We start from the raw sequence: 17,912 nt of genomic DNA on the forward strand, positions 1-17,912 counted from the left end.
GACACTCTCCTAAGGATTAAATGATCCTGTGACTGTTCATGCTGCCCTTCTCTGTAAAGGTTCAATATCTCCTGTTAGTCCTATCTGGTAAGTCCCACGCACTTGAGTTGTATTCTAGGATGGATCGCACGAGTGATTTGTTAGCAATCTCTTTTGTAAACTGATTGCACTTCCCCAGTATTCAACCAGACTGATGTCTACCACCTGCTTTACCCATGACTGAATCCGTGTGATCATTCCATTAGATACCACTACAAAGTGTTACACTTAGGTATATGTATGAGTTGGCTGATTCCAACACTGACTCACCGATATTATAGTCGAAGGGTACTACATTTTTTTGTTTTGTGAACAGCAAAATTTTACATTTCTGAACATTTAGAGCAAGTCACCAATCTCCACACCATGTTGAAATCTTATAAAGTCTGACTTAATATATATGCATCTTCTCGCAGATAGTACATCATTGTAGATAACATCATCTGCAAAAAGCTATTAATATTGTCTGCAAGGTCATTAACATATAATGAACAGCTTGGGTCCCAACATACTTCCCTGGGGCACACTCGAAGTTACTTCTACATCTGATGATGACTCTCCATTCAAGATAACATGCTGTGTCCTCCCTACCAAAAAGTCCTCAATCTAGTCACATATTTCACTAGATACCCTGTACTTTTGAAAATAAGTGTAGGTGCACTACTGAATCAAATGCTTTTCAGAAATCAGCAAACACTGCATCTACCTGGTTGCCTTGATCCAAAGCTTTCAGTATATCATGTGAGAAAAGTGCAAGTTGAGTTTCACATGATAGATGTTTTTGAAATCTATCCTGGTTGGCATTGAGGAGCTCATTCTGTTCAAGATAGGTCATTATATTTGAGCTCAGAATTTACTGTAAGATTCTACAACAAATCAATGTCAATGATATTACACGGTAATTTTGTGAGTCACTTCTACTACCCTTCCTGTAGATGAGTGTGGCCTGGGCATTTTTCCAAGAACTGGGGACAGTTTTTTGTTTGAGGGATCTATGGTAGATTATAGTTGGAAGAGGGGCTAACTCAGCCACAAATCCAGTATAGAATCTGGCAGGGATTCCATCAGGGCCTGGAGCTTAGTTTAGTTTTAACAATTTCAGCTGTTTCTTAACACGAGTGTCCCTACCACTTATTTCATTAATCTTTTCAGTGATATGAGGATTAAATTGGGGCTGTAGACTTCGGCTTATTGGTAGAATATTGGAGAAGTGCAATCAGTCTACAAAGGAGATTGCTTACAAATCACTTGTGCGACTGGTTCTAGGATATTGCTCAAGTGTTGGGACCTGTATCAGATAGGACTAACAGGAGGTATTGAACATATATGTAGAAGGGCAGTAAGAATGGTCACAGGTTTGTGTAATCCAAAGAGAGCGTCACAGAGATACTGAAGGAACTAAACTGGAAGACTCTTGAAGACAGCCGTAAACTATCCCAAGAAGGTCTGTTAACAAAGTTTCAAGTCACATCTTTAAATGATTATGCTAGGGATATACTACAATCCCATATGTATCACTCACACAGGGATCATGAGGATGAGATTAGAATAATTACTGCATGCACAGAGACATTCAAACAATTGTTTTTCTCACATTTCATATGTGAATGGAACAGGAAGAAGCCCTAATAACTCGTATAATGGGATGTACCCTCTGCCACACACCTCATGGTGGACAGATTTAGTCCTTCCAGTTCAATAATCTCATAAGAATAATTGAATTTTTCCACTCGGGAGACGTTTGCAATTACATCAGTAAATTATATGAACACCACGCGGAATCCGTTGCTGTGATACATGTTATTAGCTTTTTGATGCAGATTCCACATAAAGTCCTGATGTAGCTGATATCAATAGTTCCTTCCCCTTCCTTTATTTTCCTTTTCTCCTCCACCTTCAATTTACATAATATCATCACCAATGTTTTGCAGCTTGTAGGTTACATGTATGTATGACAGCCAGACTCAGTGCTAAATTTTCTAACATTAATTTATTGGTGACACAATTTAACCATTATTGCTCATCAATAAGCATAAAGGTACACATACGTTATGAATGCTGTTAAATGAATTTTCATGATTTCTTTAGTTACAGGGTCTGTTCTTGATCTGTGGCACTTTTCTACACTCTTTTAAGTTGTGTCTAACATTGAACATGTTTTTAGCTTGAAGCTACACTGAAGTGCCAAACAAACTGGTATAGGCACATGAATTCCAATACAGAGATATGTAAAGAGGCAGAATACAGCGCTGCGGTCGGCAGTGCCTATATAAGGCAACAAGTTTCTGGTGCAGTTGTTAGATTGGTTACTGCTGCTACAATAGCAGGTTATTAAGAATTAAGTAACTTTGAATGTGGTGTTACAGTTGGTGCATGGACAATGGGGCACACCATCTTTGAGCTTGCGAAGAAGTGGGGATTTTCCCGTAGGACCACTTCACGAGTGTACCGTGAATGTCAGGAAGCCTGTAAAACATCAAATCTTCAACATCAATGCGTCCAGAAAAAGATCCTGCAAGAACAGGACCAACGATCACTGAAGAGAATCATTCAATGTGACAGAAGTGTAACCCTTCCACAAATTGCTGCAGATTTCAATGCTGCCCCATCAACAAGTGTCAGTATGTGAACTATGCAATGAAGCATCATCGATGTGGGCTTTTGGAGCCAGAGGCCCACTCATGTACTCTAGATGACTGCACAACACAAAGCTTTACATCTCGTGTGGATCTGTTAACATTGACACTGGACTGCTGATGACTGGAAGCATGTTGCCCGGTTGGATGAGTCTCATTTAAAATTGCATTGAGTGGATGGATGTGTACGGGTATGGAGACAACCTCATGAATCCATAGACCTTGCATGTCAGCAGAGGATTGTTCAAGTTGGTGGAGGCTCTAACGGTGTGGGGCATGTGCAGTTGGAGTGATATGGAACCCCTGTTATGTCTAGATATGATCCTGACAGGTGACATGTATGTAAGTATCCTGTATGATCACCTGCATCTGTTCGTGTCCATTGTGCATTCCGACAGACTAGAGCAATTTCAGCAGGACAATGCAACACGTCCAGAGCGGCTCCAGGAACACTCTTCTGAGTTTAAACACTTCCACTGGCCACCAAACTCCTGAGACATGAACATTATTGAGCATATCAGGGATGCCTTGCAACATGATATTCAGAAGAGATCTCCATCAGCTTCTACTCTTATGGAAGTATGGACTTCAGACATTAGTTGAGTCCAACCCACATCGTGTTGCAGCACTTCTGCATGCTTGCAGGGGCCCTACGTGATATTAGGCGGGTTTACCAGTTTCTTTGGCTCTTCTGTGTATAAGGGACAACTTAAAAAAATGGCAGCACTGCAGCTAACTGTGTATATGTTTTCTCTTTTGTTCTAAAGAGCTTGTACACATTCTGCCTGCGAAAACTCATGAGACGTGATGATTTCACCTGTGATAAGAATATTGTGATGAGCTTGGACAATTTTTATTTTAAAGTGGTTTATACTGTGAGTGATAAAAATTCCACAAACAGAAAATGTGTGACATATTTCTCAAAACCACCAAAAAAGTGTTGCTCATCCCTATTTTGCTTACCCTTGATTATCATTATTTTTTATGTCTGATAGTGTGCACATATCAAAAGCATTGTGAACAACTGGGTTAACCAGAAAAATTCATAGCAGGTCTTCTCATATCTTAATTTTGAAAACCCTGGAAAAGACTGGCATCAAATTTGACTTCATAGCTTACAGTGAAGAAGGTCCATACTTTGGAAAGGGAATCCAATGGTTTGTAGATGAAGTACCTCTGTACACCAAATTTTGAAATGCAAAATTTAAAATATAGTTTCAGTCCACATTCTGTGTATGGTTTCTCACTTTAAGTAACGAACAGAGAGTACTGCAGGTTTTGTTACTTTTAATTAAATAGGGGTGGTCAGTGGTGAATATTAAAACAATATATAAAGGTGAACATCTGAAAGATTTGACTGGAAGGAGACTATGATAATTTCTAAATAAGTTTTTTAAATGGGGATAAAGTACAATTGCTAGCCGTGGGAGACCTATTGGGCCACGTGAAGTGCTTCTCGCAGGTCAATTTAAATGACAAAGTACTGTATTCGTGAATTTGCCTTCAAGTATTTTTTGCCAAGTGAAATACAGACAGATGTTCTTGAGGCAATGTTTGCAAATTAGAGACATTTGCAGATTCACAGTACTTAATTTCTTTAATAAAAGTCTCTCAAATTGAATGTAAGACAAGATTTGATAACCTCTTTCCTTTTCTATCCAGTTTCATATTGGAATGTAACTGTTCCTGTGAGAGGTGATGATGAAAGCAATCTCACATTCTTTCCCCCTCTTACATATTTATATGGCTGTTGTACTTGGATTACTCTGGAGAGACTGATGCATGAATTTTGTGCTTCAGTCAAGGCTCTGGATAAAGTTATAATACTATTTTAATAACAGATATGAATAGAGGATTGCTGTACCAACACTTGGATACGGAGAATGTCGTCATGAACAACAACATGACAGTACAGAAACTGATTGAAACTAGCAATAAGACTGAATTTTTGAGCTGAAATAACTAGAGAAAACTTGTAAAACAGACATCTTGTACAAACTGGGTTTCTTCCTGACACACGGCCGGCCGAAGTGGTCGAGCAGTTCCAGGCACTACAGTCTGGAACCGTGCGACTGCTACAGTTGCAGGTTCGAATCCTGCCTCGGTCATGGATGTGTGTGATGTCCTTAGGTTAGTTAGGTTTAAGTAGTTCGAAGTTCTAGGGGACTGATGACCTCAGATGTTAAGTCCCATAGTGCTCAGAGCCATTTTCTTCCTGACACACTTAATTTGTAAAATGGGAATTTTAAAGATTGCACATTAAGGTAGCTGTCACTGCTTTCTCCAAACAAACTTCTTAGTGATTATGTGAACAAACTAATGACAATTGTGCTAATGTCGAAAAGAAGAGAATGCTGAAAATGTATCACATGGAATCTGTGTTTGACAGCTTGTGGTTCTTTGTGTTGAAACAGAAAAGTTTGTCAAAATGTTCTGTTTGTTAGCAGTATCAGCACACTTGAATTTTTACTTCCTTTACACTCATAATAATGGTCCTATTAGATAGGAAAATGTGGAACTTGTGGTAGTAAGTGATCAACACATACTGTCATCAGTGAGTTGTGCAATGGATTCAGTATGTAATTCATTACAGTTCTTGACAGAGCAATACTGCCATATTTTGCTATCTTATCTCAGTGCTTCTTACACACCGCTAGCACAATTTTTAAGGAATTCAGTCTTTATTGGGTTGTTTCAGACTGTGGATGGTTTGAATAGTTTGGTTTCTCTCTGAAATGAGGAAGTTTTGATGGAGAGAGAGAGAGAGAGAGAGAGAGAGAGAGAGAGAGAGAGAGAGAGAGAGAGAGAGAGAGAGAGGGGGTGTGTGTGTGGGGGGGGGGGGGGGGAGGGAAACATTTTTTTAAATTTCACTTTACACATTTGCACAAATTTCTTGTCTTCCTTGTACGTGTAGGTTGAATAACAATAGTTCATAGAAATAAGTCAAATGATAAGACCTATCTGTTTTGATGGCAAATTAATTCATCAATACAATAACAATTGCGTTTACAATGGGCCCTCAGCTCGATATAAGTCATGTAAAGACATTATGAATTAAGTCCAAAAAGCTGCTTCTATTTTCAGATGTTTATTTAATCACGACAGGCTTGTTTCAGCACTATCGCCTGATGATGGCAATAGTGCTCAAACAGGCCTGTCGTGATTAAATAAACATCTGAAAATAGAAGCAGCTTTTTGGACTTAATTCATAATGTCAGTACAGTAACAACTCTTACTTTACAATAGTTTCTTTAATTCTTTTTTAAATTTATGTAAATTTTGTAGTTTTTTGATTTCTTTAGGCAAGGCATTGACCATTATTTTTGGAACATACGTCAAAATATTTTGGTATAGGGCATTTGAACGAATGTCTCTGTGGAAATCATGCAACATGTTTTTCACCATCTTAAATTGTTGTCCAACAATACACCTAAAATTTTGTGAAAGATGTTTGTTCCATTATACTGTTCTCTATCTCTACTCATATGTTATTTTTTCCTTTGTTCCTTATGTGCCTAAAATGCATTCATGTGTTTTTTTGTCATTTATAACTAAATAGTTGTCTTTCAACCATTTTGCTGCCTCATTTGTTGTTGGCTTCACTCTGTCCGTTGATAGAGGGGGTTGTCTCATCTGTACTGATTCACCTCTTGTTAGATGGTTTGGAAAGTCATTAATGAAAACCAAGAAGAACAAGAAGTCTAAAACAGAACCTTGGAGTATACAACAGTTAACTTTCTTGTATGTTGAGTAATGTGTTCTTACATTATGAGTTAGTTTAACACTTTGATACCTGTCAAACAGATAAGATTTAAACCAGTTGTATACTTTTCCACAGACACCATAGCAAGACAGCTTCTCTAGCAATATGCCTTGGTTAATGAGGTCAAATGCCTTGGATAGATTTAAAAATATTCACAGTTTAATTCATCATTATCTGCTGCAGTTGAAACCTGTTCTAAGAAGTGATACACAGCTGTATTAGTAGACGTGTTTTTCCTGAAACCATTCTGTGCATTGGTAAGAATTTTACATTTGTTCATAAAATTTAACAGTTTCTAATACATTATTCTCTCAATAACTTTAGAAAAACCTGATAGTTGTGCCAATGGTCTGTAATTTTGTACATTAGTTCAGTTATTATTTTGTCTGAACTATGTCTTATGACCCTCTTGGGAACACTATCACATCCACAAGATATTTTATTTTTCAGCTTATTAATTGCATTTCTTACTTCTGAATGTGTAACTGGGTACAAAAAGGTTGTTCTTTCATTTATAGGAACTTTTATGTTTGTTACTTTTGAGTTTCACAAGTTCTTCATAAGATTTTGAGAAATGTTAATATAGTAGTCATTGAATATATTAGCAACATTTTGAGGATCTTCAACAACTTTTCCTTCTTTTTTATAACCAGATGTTTATCACTTTGTAGTTACCTAGATTATAGTGTATGACTTCAAATGGACTTAGTTTTATTGCTGCCTTTTCTGATAAGGAAGTCACTGTTCATCTTCTTTGCTGCATGTACAACCTTTCTATATGCTGAGCTGTGCCTTTAGTGCTGCATTACAGTTTGTAAGCCTGTTGTGGTTTCTAAAAGTGCCTGCAGATTTCTTAATACCTGCAGTTAGTCATCAATTAGATTTGGGGGTAATTTTTATTTCATAAGAGAAGGCAACATCAACACAACATTTATGTTCTGTGAAAAATGAATCATATTTAGTATCTGCAGTTTTGTTTGGGTCTATGTCTCATTTAACCCTCTGCAATGGGTTATGAAAAATCATAAGGCTACTTTCTTTATAGTGGTACACAGTGAAACATATTTACTATTTCTGACTTGCTTTCTAACATTGAAAACATAAGTCTAGAAAGCAAACAAAAACTGTAAACATATTTCATTGCATACATGAACAATTTTTTGAGTCAATAGGTTAGCTGAGAGTGCTAATGCATTGCTTCCTGGACTCGGGTAGGTGCGCCGGCCCCGGATCGAATCTGCCCAGTGGATTAACAACAAGGGTCAGTGTGCTGGCTAGCCTGGATGTGATTTTTAGGTGGTTTGCCACATCCCACTAGGGGAATACTGGGCTGGTCCCCCTCAGTAACAAGGCTCACAGATATTTGATACATGTTTGCACTATTTCATGGTTTACATTAGATGCAGACAGCTGGGATACACTGATTCTGTCCTGGGGGATATGGGGTGGCAGCAGGCAGGGCATCCGGTCACCCCTTCAGACTAACAATGCCCAGTCTGATTGTAACAATGCTGACCCTGCCAAAATTGTGGGGCAAGGCACAAGCAAAAAAGGAAGAAGAAGAAGAAGAAGAAAACAAAATGTAATGTTAATATAAATGTGTATCTTCTGGTAGTGTAAAACAACTGTGGTCACTATGATCACAGTCATGAAAAAGTTAATGATGCCCTTTGTTAGAATTTTTTCACCTTATTTTCAGTTCTGATCAACTATTTTCAGTTCTGCATGTACCACTGTTAAGCTCAGTTTAACCTGTTTCTTAATTCTGGATAATTGATGGATTGAGTTATGTTTTTCCTTTTACTGAAGTCCGAATCTGTGTTCCCCCACCCCTCCTTCTGAGGAGAATATATGTGGATGTCAAACTCTTTTGTGAATGATAGTCCCAGAGAAAGTCCATTCATGTATATTTTTAACTGAGTATCCAAAAATTTCAGCTCACAAATATTTTCACTCATTGCAGATGTTTTGTTGTCTGTTGCAGTAATTTTGGATGAAATTAAGCCTAATAATTGACAACATTTAGACATTCCCACATATAAATTGGGTGCTGGACTTTTCTTACAGTCATCATGTGTATCTATGCTTCATTGCAAGTTTTCAGTTTCTGGTCTAATGGTTAACATTGGTGCCTCTAGACTGCAAAGGTTCTGTGTTCTATTCCTGGCTGAGTCAGAGATTTTATTAGCTCAAGGGCTGAGTGTTTGTATTGTCCTGGAATTTCATCTCATTGTCATTGACAGGTAAGTCACGAAGTGGCTTCAAATAGAAAGACCTGCACCAGGAGGCTGAACAACCCCAGGTCTCAAAGCCAATAATGCCGTATGATTATCCCATTCATTGCACATAGTATATGCTATTAGTTAACCATAAAATTTCCACAATTGTGTGGTACATTGCATAATCTCAAATTCATTTATATTTCCTATTACACAACATAGAAACGCAACACTGCAGCCTTCAGTTATAGGTTTATTGTGGCACTGAAATGTGTTTTATGAAAGAAAAGTACCGAATTCAGAAAGTTTTTGCCCAGAATTAAGTTTGCATTGGCCAGTGACATGCACACCCAGGCATTTGCACCTCTGACATATGTGTGTGATGTCAGTGGACAATTGTCCTTGCCAAAACCCAGCACATTTTGGCTGGCTCCTTCCAAGCTGTGTGGCAAATACGAACTTGTCTAAACAACCCGTGTCCCCCTTGCAGATAACACTATTCACCAATAATAAAATATAATCTGAGTTGTCCTTACTTTTCGTAACTCTGCTGTATGGCAGCACACAGAGGACACTGAAAACATGTCATCAGATGATAAATAAATTATCAGTTATTAATACTGATGACGAAGCTGATGAATATGTAGTGCTCACACACCAATTACCCAGAGTGAAGGGATCAGCAGAACAAAGTGCTTACCCTCAATTTAGTATATTGTTCATGACCAAATCACTGAAAACTTGCATGAATTCAGCCTATATGACAAATTTCAATCCGGTTTCCATAAACATCACAGCACAAACACTGCTCTAATTAAAGTAACAGATGACCTGAAATGTGCCATCGACAATCGAAAGGCAACAATATTGACGCTACTGGACTTCAGCAAAGCTTTTGACACTGTTAACTTTGACATATTGCTCAGAAAAATGCAACAGCTTAATTTCTCTGATAGTGCAATGAGATGGTTTGAAAGCTACTTAAAAGATAGACAGCAATGTGTTGTCTGTGTAAATGAAAAATCTTCCTGGAAACATGTTTCCTCGGGAGTGCCACAAGGATCAGTCTTAGGACCACTTTTGTTTTCTTTATATGTCAACGATATTTCGTCGGTTCTGTCCTCCTGTAAATATCATTTCTATGACGACGACCTCCAGCTCTACCTAAGCGTCAGACCTGAAGATGTAAACACTGCAATCGCTCAGATGAATAATGATCTGTCTTCAGTAGTGACATGGGCGAAAAGCCTGGGGCTTAAACTAAATGCAAAAAAGACGCAAGTAATCTTAATAGCCCATCAGAAATTAATAAGTTCAGATTTCCGCGAACGGCTACCTCCTATTCTACTCGACGGTACTCCAATACCATATCAGAAAACAGTGAAGAACTTGGGTGTAACTTTGGATGAGCATCTCAATTGGGCGGAGAATACAGTCACAGTGTGCCAAAAGACGTCTGCTTGTCTCTATGCTCTCAAAAAGTTTCGGAACATATTTCCACAGGACTTGAAACGCCAACTCGTGCAAGCACTCGTTCTACCGAACCTCCACTATTGTGATGTGATTCAACAAGGCACGAGTAGTGAAAACAAAAGACGGCTAGAGCTAACCATGAATGCCTGTATGCGTTACACCTGCAACATTCGCCAATATGATCATGTTAGTGCTTCATACGCCGAGCTAAAGTGGTTGCGGCCGGACAAATTGCGTGACTACCACACTCTATGTCTACTTCACAGACTCCTCGTCGCGCAAGCACCCCAGTACCTTGCTTCAGAGATTAAAAACCTGTCATGCCATCATAATCGAAACACGAGGTCACTCTTATTTGGTATCCTAACTGTGCCCACTCACAAAACAAAAACTTTTGCAAACTCCTTCTCAGTTGCCGCTGTCTGCCTCTGGAACAAACTGCCCCTTACCTTGCGCAAAATTCAATCTCCTGTTGCTTTTAAGAAGAAGTTGAAGCATTTCCTACTATCATCCTCATAAAGTTCTCCGCAAAATTAATGTACCAGGCCAATCCTCTCATCTGTCAAATAGCAAAGCTAGCGTCTTCTATCTTGCTCCTGAGATGCCTTCCCCTTCATCTATCTCTATTAGCCAGGCAATCTTCTTTTCCTTTATATTTCCTTAATTATGTTTCATCATGTCTATTCTTCTCCTCCCTTCACCATGAGTCTCCCTCATACTCCCTGCTGCCAGCACTACTATCTAAAATTTGTCTCTTCAATAATGTCTAATTATAACAATACTTATGATCTACGAATATAAACTCTATATGTATGTATTTTTCCAGGTGTACCTTTCTAATTGTTTATTTCACTTTTTGCACTAGATGTAGTTTAACATGCCTACTAAAACGTATGAATGTAAAATAAGTAGAATGCCTGGTTAGATGTAAGAGAGGGCCTGATGGCCCTAATCTTGCCAGGTTAAATAAATAAATAAATTAATTAATTAAGCTAGCTGTTGTGTAGTCCAGTGCACCACATGCTGATAACCAATAATTCTAGTTGTAACACTAGAAAACACTGTCTTCTATATAAATTGTTTTGTCTTATTGCTTTTATATTCTTGTCTTTAAGTTTAACAAAGCACATAATATGCAGTAGCTCAAAACATGCTCTTGTGTTTTAGCACTTTCTTCCACTGGTCCCTCAGTTATAAAAGGCATAGCAATTATACAACCTCATATCACACCTTGGCACACAAAGACAGTGTACAGTATATATGTATATGACAAAATAATACACATGCACATCCAGATACAAAATCATATCCAATAAAAAGTCAATATATCCTACTGATCAAGGCCTTCTTCAAATAAATGGTTTTATATTTGCCGGTGTTCTCACTGCAGTTAAGCAGAAGAATGATTGCCTCAGAGAGGTGTCCAGCAGTCAAAATACCAGCTGATGACTGCTACCTACCGGTTATGACTTGCAGGTAACCCAAGCATCAAGCTTCAGGACTGAATGCTGCCATTTTTCCGGCAATTGGGGGCCTGGGCTGGCTGTCCTAATCCTAACAGTATGCAACTGTCTGAACATGATTGATTTGGTCTCTAGGTGTACATTACAAACAATTTTAGAAGCACACTCCCCACCCACACAAATACCTTCCCACCATTAATGTGCACAAAGAAGAAAGGATGCAATGGAATATCTGGAAGAGAACCTCCATCAGTGGTGTAGGATTCTCTTCATGAATGCATGAAAGATTTGTCTGATGGCTGGTAAGTTCTAGAAGAATGTTGAGGTGACAATGTAGCAATGCATGACTCAGATATGCAGTCCCACAGGTTCAGCAGGGAGAAAGGTCAGTTGTGTACCACTACAGTCATCATTTTGTCAATGCATTCGAAGAAGATAAAACATGAGCACCTCCCTGAGGACACCTTACTCCAGGAGGCAGCAATCAACCAAATGGGTTGCTCTGTGGTATCTGTTGGCATAAGCCTAACTGGACACATTTGATGGCAACTGATGCTACATCATTGCAGCAATGCTCCTCACACACACTGGATGTATTCGAGAGATCCGCTGTCGAAGAGAGTGACAGGCTCAGGCAGTAATGCTACGACCACTTTGCCAAGAAAATCAGAGTATGTTGGAACAATAAAGCGCAGAATGTTACCTGGTGACTGATTTTGATTTCACAGATATCTAAAGATGTGTATCTCTGAACGTACTGCCGTTTTTGGTTATAGATTTGCTTTTTACTGTATTTGAATTATTTTTTCAGTTTCACATGTTTTATTCTGTGTTCCCCTGCTCCCCTCAAATCTGGTTCAAATGGTTCAAATGGCTCTGAGCATTATGGGACTTAACATCTATGGTCATCAGTCCCCTAGAACTTAGAACTACTTAAACCTAACTAACCTAGGGACAGCACACAACACCCAGCCATCACGAGGCAGAGAAAATCCCTGACCCCACCGGGAATCGAACCCGGGAACCCGGGCGTGGGAAGCAACAATCAGCATCTCACTGTTATGGGACCTTCATTATGTGCCGTAACTGTCAGTTTGGATTACTTGCGTAGCTCAACGGACATGTGTTAGCATTGATAGTTGTTTGCTTCTTGGCTGCCTCGTGTGTAACACATGCTTGGAGGAGGGTGTGGTGAGGACACATGTAGCACAAACTCCACATCCACTTCTAGAAGGACGAGACAGATAAAGAAACATAACTTATTAACAACTTGGTGGAGATGAATGAAAGTTTGGGAATATGTCATCAGAGGTCTCCCATTTGTGCAGAGTAAGGTGGTTGACACATGGCACGAGGTCAATGTGATGGTGTTCTTTGTTGCAAAGTGGCCTGGAGACAATGTCTGTATGACATTCCACGAGGAGACTCGTCAGGAAACTAGAAGAAGGGCAAAGTGTGACAAGTGTAGCCCAGGAGTTTGGTATTCCTCACAGCATTGCTTCAGGTGCATGGGGAGCATTCCAAGACACAGGCAATGCTGCCCAAAGAAGAGCATGTGGTGGACCACAGTCTACTACAGCAGCAGATGACTGTTACATTACGCAAGAGGCAGAAGTGGTCCGTGTCAAACAGTGGGTGCAATCACGACTGCATTTAACAGGACTGCAAAGCATGCAATACCACAGTATCATAGCAATTGCATGTGGGTGGTCTATTTGCCTGACGACTGGTACGTTGTGATCCATTGACACCTGCATACGGTAACACTGTTTGTGATGGCGCCCAGTGGAGAGGGACTGGACTGACAGGGAGTGGGGGCATGTGATCTTCTAGATTGAGAGCAGATTTAGTCTGAATAATGACTCTGGACATGGCCTCGTATGGAAATAGGTGGGAACATTTAATGCACCCAGGAACATTGTCAAACACAATCATTTTGTTGGTCTAAGGCACCATAAAGATTTTGGAAGCATAAAGTTGTGTGGATGTATTGACCTCCAAGTCCTTTAAAATGGTACATGCACCAGTCAACAGTATTGTGACACTGTACTCCTCTCTCCTGCACATCTTTTCAGGGGTACATTCTGTCCTTTCTACATTGTTATGGATGACAATATGTGACCCCATTCAACAGCACAGCTGGAAGAGCCCATGGAATGAGAGGGTATTTTGTGAATGGGTTGGCCTGCCCATAGCCCTGACTTGAATCCCATCGAGCACTTGTGGGATGCATTGAGGTCGGTTGGTCGCGCGATTTGGGTGAGTGGACTGAACAGCGAGGTCGTTGGTCCCATCAGATTAGGGAAGGATGGGGAAGGAAATCGGCTGTGCCCTTTGAAAGGAACCATCTCTGCATTTGCCTGAAGAGATTTATGGAAATCACAGAAAACCTAAATCAGGATAACTGGACACAAGTTTGAACTGTTGTCCTCCCGAATGCGAGTCCAGTGTGCTAATCACTGCATCGCCTTGCTCGGTGGATGCGTTGAGAAGTAGTATTGTAGCATGTCCACATGCACCAGTGACTATCCGGCAGTTGCCAGCTAACTGGTGGAGGGATGGAACGTCTACCAAAAGAATTTGTTACCAAGCTTGTGGCTAGCATGGGGGCACGTCCCAGAGCGTGCATTGCTCTCTGTGGTGATCTTACACTCTATTAGGAATCATTTTTCGCCTTTTGTAATATGGAGGGGAGCATTGTGGTGACTTCAATGTTGTTATTGCCTTTGAGTAAAAGTGTCGCTCCTGTTCGTCTCAATTCGTATTTCTTTCAGTTTTTTTTCTGTATCCACTGTCCGTCTGTGATCCACATTTCGTCGAGTTTTGTTATTTGGCAGTGACACATCATGCTACAGTTACTTTCGTTCTTAGGTTTTGCACACCAGTGTTTACACAAGCTCAGCGAGCCAGTACACGATGTGTGGCTGAGGGTGCTTGAGATTAACCTTATCGATTTTCTGTTGTATCACGTACACGTGTTGAGTGAAGGAAATTGAGTGTCTGTATGCTCCTGTATGTTCTGCAATCTCCTCTCATTCTCACGACCTCTAAGCGAGATATTGCAGCATAATGGTTGCACAGCCTTCTTCGAATAAAGGTTTCCCAAATTTGTCGAAGAGGGTTTTACGAGGACCACGTCATGCGTTTCTTCCGAGGATTCCTTCGTAAATTCTCTGGTTTCCTTACAGGCTATACCATCTTGGTATAATCCTTGCACTGTATGTCTGAATTTATTCTGTGTCTGCTGCCGTGCCTACAATGTTCAGACGTACACTACTCTACAAATGGTCGCCATAGAGTCTTGCAAGCGATCTCCTTTACAGACGCAGAGAACTTCCCTAGAATGTAGGAAAGCGAAATTTAATGCGGATGGGTAAGAAAAACAAACGCGTAATATTTGGATACAATATTAGTAGTGTCCTGCTTGACACAATCGCGTCGTTTAAATACCTGGATGTAACGTTGCAAAGTGATATGAAATGGAACAAACATGTGAGCATTTTGGCAGGGAAGGTGAACGGTCATCTTTGGTTTATTGGGAAAATTTTAGGAAAGTATGATTTATCTGATAGGAGACCACATATAGGATGGTAGTGTGACCTATCCTTGAGTACTGCTCGAGTGTTTGAGGTCCGTACCAGGTCAGTCTAAAGGAAGACATCGAAGGAATTCAGATGCGGGTCGTACATTTGTAACAGGCAGGTTTGAACAACACGCAAGTATTACGAAGATGCTTCGGGAACTCAAATGGGAATTGCTGGAGGAGAGGTGACATCTTTTCCAGGAATGCTACTGAGAAAATTTAGAGACCTGGCATTATAAGCTGACTGGAGATCGATTGTGCTGCCGCCAACACACATTTTGCTTAAGGAACACGAAGATACGATACGAGAAATTAGGGCTCATAAGGAGGCATATAGATAGTCACTTTTCCTTCCGTCTATTTGCGAGGAAGAGGAAAGGAAACGACTATTAGTAGTACAGGGTACCTTCCGCCTGGGAATTATGTCTGTAGATGTAAATGAGTCCTTGCAATAATACCAAGTCTTTCATTCGCCCTCCCTAATACTTAAATAATGTGGTGTGCCCAAGATGTTCGCCAGGTAAGTCATAAACGGCCGAAGTAGAGCGGCTTCCGGTGGTCATAAGTTGCGGTAGTTGGTTTTGGATTAGATTAGATTAGTTTTTCGTTCCATAGATCCGTACTGAGGAGATCCTCGTGGATGTGGAACATGTGACATTTTTTAAAGCTGAAATAACAATACTAATAGTATGAGAATATACAATACATAATTTTTTTAAGCTGAAATAACAATATTAATAATATGAGTATATACAATACATCATTTGTTTCTATTAAAAAATTCGTCAATGGAGTAGAAGGAGTTGGCCACTAGTAAGTCTTTCAGGCTTCTTTTAAACTGATCTTTATTTGTAACTAAATTTTTAATGTTTGCTGGCAAATTATTGAAGATGAGTGTTCCTGAGTAGTGGACCCCTTTTTGAACTAAAGTAAGTGCTTTTAAGTCCTTGTGCACATCATTTTTGTTCCTGGTATTGTATGTATGAACTGAGCTGTTTGTTGGAAAAAGAGATATATTATTTAGGACAAATTTCATTAAGGAGTAAATAAACTGAGAGGCAGTAGTCAGTATACCTAGTTCTTTGAAGAGGTTTCTACAGGATGTCCGTGAATTTACTCCACAAATAATACGTATTACACGCCTTTGGACTCCGAAAACTTTTGTTTGACTTGATGAGTTACCCCAAAATATTATACCATATGACATTATGGAGTGAAAGTAGACAAAGTATGCAAGATTTTTCATTTTTATGTCGCCTATGTCTGCTAACACTCGAATTACAAATACAGATTTGTTAAGGTGTTTCTGCAGTTCTGTGGTGTGCTCCTCCCAACTGAATTTATTGTCAAGTTGTAATCCCAGGAATTTAAGACTGTCAACCTCTTCTATGTGCTCTTCTTCATACTTTATGCATATGCTGGGTGGAAACCTCTTACATGTTCTGAATTGCATGTAGTGAGTCTTTTCGAAGTTTAATGTCAGTGAGTTGGCTTTAAACCATTTATTAATATCCATGAAAATATCATTAGCAGATCTTTCTAGAACTATCTTACTATTTATTGCAATACTTGTGTTATCTGCAAACAAAACGAACTCTGCTTATGGCAGTGTAACTGATGAGAGATCATTAATGCACACAAGAAAAAGCAATGGCCCTAAAATGGATCCTTGTGGGACACCACATGTAATTTCTTCCCATTCTGATGATGACTGATGACTTAATTCACTAGTCCCTTGCACTGACACCCTTTGTTTCCTGTTAGCAAGGTGTGACTCGAACCATTTTGCAGCACTGCCCGTGACACCATAGAATTCTAATTTATTTAAAACAATGTTGTGGTTCACACAATCGAATGCCTTTGACAAATCACAGAAAATACCTGCTGCTTGTAATTTGTTATTTAATGAATTAAATACATTTTCGCTGTAGGTGTAAATAGCCTTCTCGATATCAGAACCCTTCAGAAATCCAAACTGTGTTCTTGATAATATGTTATTTGTAGTCAGATGGTTGAGAAGCTGCCTGTACATTGTTTAGTTTGGAGAGAAAGGGAACAAGCTACAGGGTCATCAGTCGCTAAGTTGCGGTAGTTTCAAAGGGTATTGCAGAGCAGGAGTGATCGGTGTCTGCGTGACTAGCTTTGGGACTGGAGAGCTGAGCAGCAGCAGCAGGCAGTACTCACCTCTGAGCCGTCTGGAGCCGCGGGTTGGTGTGGCGCGGCCGCTGCGCTGCCCGCGGGCCGCCTTATCGTGTGGACAGCCGCCAGGCCGGCGGGGTCAGCCGGCGGCAAGGACACACACACACACACACACACACACACACACACACACACATTGTGCCTGAGGTCACGCGCACGCTTCGTTCCGCCCCCCTTATCTCTGTGCACCTCCTCAGGCCTTGCCACTCAGTCCTGGAACGACCTGCTACGTACAGGACACAACTCGCGCTATCGAAACGTTCCTTCCTCCCGTGCTCTGGAGCTTCGGCGGCGTCACGCGGAATCGCTCGCACTCACGGCTGTGGGCGGGTAGCATTCATTTCCCGCTAGGTGAGGAGAGCCCTACGTCAACGTGACGTAGGCACGCGTCATCATGAGTTTCACGAGTTGTCCTATCGACTGTTGTGTGCATTCTGTATGCATCGACTGTTGTTTGCGTCTTCAATCTGCACTGTTCATTGTTCTTAGTTGATTTACAACATGAAGGCAAAATTAAATCGACCTAGATGGTTTAAT

The 17,912-nt window shown here is 40.2% G+C and overlaps 1 protein-coding gene across 1 annotated transcript in view; it reads right to left on the minus strand.

Moving 5' to 3' along the window:
* LOC124622087 (2-oxo-4-hydroxy-4-carboxy-5-ureidoimidazoline decarboxylase-like) overlaps window positions 1-17,489 on the minus strand; it is a 48,456-nt gene extending 30,967 nt beyond the window's left edge. The window contains exon 1 of the mRNA XM_047147664.1: window positions 17,361-17,489. The gene's annotated coding sequence lies outside the window, so the exon portion shown is untranslated. The remainder of the gene's footprint in view (window positions 1-17,360) is intronic.
* Between the last annotated feature and the right edge of the window lie 423 nt (window positions 17,490-17,912).

Source organism: Schistocerca americana, chromosome 7 (assembly GCF_021461395.2).
Source record: "Schistocerca americana isolate TAMUIC-IGC-003095 chromosome 7, iqSchAmer2.1, whole genome shotgun sequence".
Lineage (NCBI taxonomy): Eukaryota > Metazoa > Arthropoda > Insecta > Orthoptera > Acrididae > Schistocerca > Schistocerca americana.